The 4,843-nt window shown below is 39.2% G+C and overlaps 1 long non-coding RNA gene across 1 annotated transcript; it reads left to right on the top strand.

Moving 5' to 3' along the window:
* The first annotated feature begins 422 nt into the window (after positions 1-422).
* On the top strand, positions 423-4,447 carry LOC131308928 (uncharacterized). Its single transcript, XR_009194604.1, has 2 exons — positions 423-637; positions 3,943-4,447. It is a non-coding gene; the product is annotated as an uncharacterized LOC131308928 (long non-coding RNA).
* The last annotated feature ends 396 nt before the right edge of the window (positions 4,448-4,843 follow it).

Here is a 4,843-nt window from a genome sequence, read left to right as displayed (position 1 = left end):
TGCACAATTTGTGCACAGATTACTGTGTGTATAGACTTTCTGTTAAATGATACCCACCCGTTTCCATTCCTAGCCGACTAGGGTGAGCAATGAGCATCTCATATCGTATTACCAAATCCATTAAACGAAACCTACTTGTTTTCACTCCTAGCGGACTAAGGGTGGGCATCTCATGTCGTGTAATTTTGGGTTCGTGTCAAAATGCCAACAAGTTTTTGGGTGTAAATTGGGTATTATGTGACGGTACCCAGAACGCATTTGAGTGTCTAAACGTATTTTTGACGGCCTAGATCCGAGTTTTCTTTTTTACTCAGCCGACTACTCTCTCTCCGCCACTAAATCATGACCGTTTAAAATACATTTGAACGGCTTGAATACGTGCTCAGATACCACATAGAGTATACCCATTTGCACCCAAAAATTTCTCCAAAACTCCTGTTACCGTAAATCGAAACCCGAACCACCAATATCTGCCGCCAACCGCCACCCGATGAGCGAAACATTCACACTTGGTAACGTCGTAAAGCATACACGCATGACTCTGTGAAGAAACCAAAGGTAAAAGGTCACCGTTGTCGACCGAGCAATCCTCTCTCTCTGGAATCAGAGGCGAAAGCTGCGCGATTATCAGTGACGGGTACAGCTACTTTTGTCCATATATGTTTTCATGTTGAATACATATTTTCTTTCCCCGTTTTTTGTGTGGGAAGTTGGTTTCTGGAGAAAATGTTGATTCAAGATCTAGTCTTGTTATAATTTTAACGAGTTAATTGCTTGGATTTCACTGTATTCATGAATCATGGTAGTACCTGGTCAACAAAAACCTATTTTGTTTTCTTAGAGCATCTCCAATGCCCTCCTAAAATGGCTCCTAGTTAGGCTCAAAATTACAGTAGTAATTATTTCTTCATTGTAGTACTCCAATGGACTCTGCACATTAGCTGCTAAGATAGTGTTAAAGCATCCAACTCCAAACTAATTGGCAAAGAGTGGAGAGGCCGTCCAGGCTCATATACTAGTTTTGGAGGAGATAATTAACCGATGTGGGACAAATCCCAACAGATAGGCTCTCAAGGTTGGCTGTTGGTTGAGGATAAAAAATAAAATAAAATAAAACGTTGGTTGTTGGTGCCCTAAGTTTAGGGAGGGAGTCGGGAGTCAAGAGAAGAGAAAAAAAGAGAGAAAGAGAAGAGAGTGCGGGGAATGGGGGACTCGTTTACTTCTTCTTCTTTTTTACATTAATAAACTCGAGGACTCACTTTATGAGCCAATTTTAGAGAGTCCATTGGAGTACCCTCCCACTCCTAAATTAGCAAATCCTTACACACAAAATTGGACCCCACTTTTGGTTATGTGTCAAATTTAGGACTCATTTTAGGAGCCAATTTTAGGGAGTGCACCAAAGATGCCAGGCTGTTTTGGCTGGTTCTAGTCATTTCTCAACTATGTTGACGGCAAAGTTTTAAATGACGGTTAGCGTGTAGTCACCCCAAAACTTTTGAATCATGTCTGGCGCCAAAGCACGTAAAGAGGTTGTAGCAGTCAAGTATCACCCATAGCGGCCGTGAAGCAGGCTACAGGTCAAATACGAAGTGATATGTGTTGGGTATCAGCCTATGCAGGTGCAAATTTTTGGTAGCACCAGTTTGTCATATTGTGTCGGTATCCAAGACCGAGTAGCCGATACTTAAACCAAGAATGAAATGGAGACCACCAATAGGCTGAATGTGTTAAAAGATACTATGGTACTGTCTGAAAGATGAATTGGACTGCATTCACATTTGCAAAAAGATAAAATGAATTGGACTAAATAATAAGGCAGAAATTTAACTACTTGTTGCTTCTGTAACATGAAAACCCCCCCTCATATTTTGGACACCTGTTAGGTAATGGAGGTTTAGGGTTCAAAAATACTGAGAATTTAAGTGTAAAGACAACAGAATAGCATTGTATGTAACTAAAAGAGAAAATGCAGAAGCATAGTGAATTCAAGAGGAGGAGAAGGCGTATAACAAGAAGGAGGGAACTAGGATGTTAAGAAATGATATATTTTTGCAGACAGCAGCACGACTGAGTAATCACTCTTTGTCAAGCTGATTGGACGGTTCCTTTATTTTATTGTTCCTATTGCATGGTCGAGTTCACATTTCATCACCCAGGAGAGGCTAGAGATGGTTTATCAGTAGACACATTAGTATGATCTATATACAAGATGGCATGGCCAATCATACTATAGCCTTTTTAGCCCTTATACTTTGAATGAGTGGATCCATGTTTATGGTAATAGCTGTGAAATTTTACACTTAACTGTAATAACTTGCATAGAAAGCATTGCTCACAACCTAGTTTACTTGCTTGCTGGTATTGGCAATTAGATTGCCGAAAGTACTGTTTCTTCTTGTCCATTTAAATCTGGGTTATTGAAGCATAACTATGTTCATATGACAACAAAATGATTTCTTGCCTCTTTGTGCTCATGTGTTAAAACTTAAAGGATCACAGCTCACCCAACCACCTGACCTTGATGCCCTAATTCTCCATGTCAAGGTTTTTGATACTGGGTTGTTTATAACCCTTATGTGTGTTCTTTCACTTTATTCTTAATTTCTTGTGGGGTGGACATGGTATTTATCGCCTTTTGTCTCATCCCGAATGATCATGATATGATTAGGAGGGAATTGAATTCCAGTACTGCATTTAAGTAGATGTATAGATGGGGCTCTATGAAGCACCGACACCTCTAGAGGTTGACGTATTGCAGCGTCGGACACGGGGACACGTATGGGACACACCATGTGGCGTGTTCCATAATTTAATTTAAATTTTTGGGAGGGACACGGCTAGGGACATGGGGGGGACACCGATGGGGACGCTGCAGGGGTCAAAGTGTAATTTTAAAAAAAATGGGGTCAAACTGTAATTTTTCAATTGGGTAGTATTGAACTTATGAATGTCTTGTTTTGTTTGAAATGGTATTGGAACCATGGATTTTTCGTTTTGTCCACATTTTGCCATTTAAACTTGGAAAAAAATTGAAAATAAATAAATAAATAAATAAATATACACGTGGCGTGTCTCTCGCCATGTCCATGTCCCCATTTTTTTAAAATTTCGTTGTCCCCGTGTCCGTGCATCATAGATTATTGGGGCTTCTTCAGCTGCCAATGGGCAGACCTCTATTCGAGTCCTTCGGCTTGCCGGAGCAAGTTGTTCTTCCCCCACCCACCTTTAGTCTTCATTTAGAGTTCTGAGTCTTTTGACTCTGGCAAAAAGTAATCTTATGAACATGAAAATGTGAACATATAGCATGATTCTTGTAAGCCCCCAAACTCTGGGGATGTTGTGTATTTTATCATTCAATTTGTTTGTCTTGCAGTTTATATGTTGATCACATAGCAATAATTTGGGGTCTTTTGGTATACAAATTTTTATTGAATAGACAAATTTGTATTGAATAGACAAAAACGTTCCAAGTTGATTAGAGCCCTTTTTTGCTTCTGCATATTGGTGGTAAGAGAATTTAAAGCAGACTCATTTCTGGAGGGACATTGCTGGCAATAAGTTACTCACTCTGTATGTCCCTGTTGGACATGGATTTCTGAGTTTGTATATCAATACAAGCTTAATCTGGCTGAGCGTCACTCACTGAAAATAGCAAAACGGAACTATATCGTAACTTATTGAACTACCATGCATGTGCTGCTGTGATGGGAGATTATATTTGGTTTTTTAGATATCTTCGCACATGAGATTAGCAGCTTTAGACGTTCAAGTGTGGATTTCAAACTGCTAGTAATTGTTTTCACAGAAGTAATGGTTTTGCTTCTTGGGAGCTTGATCTCTTGTTTGCATTTATATTTCTAGCCCTTCTTCTTTTTATCCCATGTTTCCTTCTAGTCTTTTCTCTCATCTAAGGGAGTGACTCCGCCTTCCTATTGCCAGATCACTCTTCCAGATATGCCATCATCCAATGTGGTTGTGGATGATGGACAAGATGCTTAACCAGGGTATCTGCGCGAGAGAAAAGGTCTTGGTTCTCTCTGTCTCTCTCGAGATTTTGTTTTGCAAGTACATGGTCATGGAGGAATCTTTAGCTGCTTAAAGAAAACATGTACCTATGGTAGTATTTTTTCTTTCGATTTAAAAATTTCAGATCCATCATCCCTGTACCTTGACATTCACCTACTATCTTCTTGGGATTTGTATGAATTTCAAGATTCCATGCCAAGTTTTCTTAAAATGCATCCTTATATAGTACTTTAACCTGGGATTATCTTCACCCCATATTAGAGCCAGAAATTTGAAAAACTATACATGTATGTTTTACCGACCCCAATTGGTTGGGACACAAGGCTCGATTTGGTTTTGTTATACATGTATGTTCTGATGAATTCATATGTATTCTGGCGATTCCCTGTATACCATAGCATTTTGAATTGCTACTGTATCCCTCCTTGCTAAAGGCCAGGAAGCACGTACACTTCTCCAGACACTCACTTATCCCACACTTAATCCGAAGGACACCAATAAGAAAGAAAATCCATGCTTGGGTTCTCTCTCTTTTATGCTGTAAACCTTGAAAGCAATCCATGGCGTTCAAGTGTTGCACTTGGTGTCTTCATAGTTGCAAGTATGTAAGAAACCTGCCATATCATCTTGAATTGCAAGTTAGATATACTTTGAACCTTTGATACTCACAAATCTAGAAATATAAAAATTATGGTTTCTATTTTTACAAGTATCCGATGTTTTAGGTCATGTATCCTAACTTAAACTTGTGACACATCTTGCATAGAATGAGAGCGAAATTGTTAGGCATAAAAAAAAAAGTGTAGAATTTTAC

The sequence above is a fragment of the Rhododendron vialii genome, chromosome 11a, assembly GCF_030253575.1.
Source record: "Rhododendron vialii isolate Sample 1 chromosome 11a, ASM3025357v1".
NCBI lineage: Eukaryota > Viridiplantae > Streptophyta > Magnoliopsida > Ericales > Ericaceae > Rhododendron > Rhododendron vialii.
This window is presented reverse-complemented; position numbering and strand designations above follow the sequence as displayed.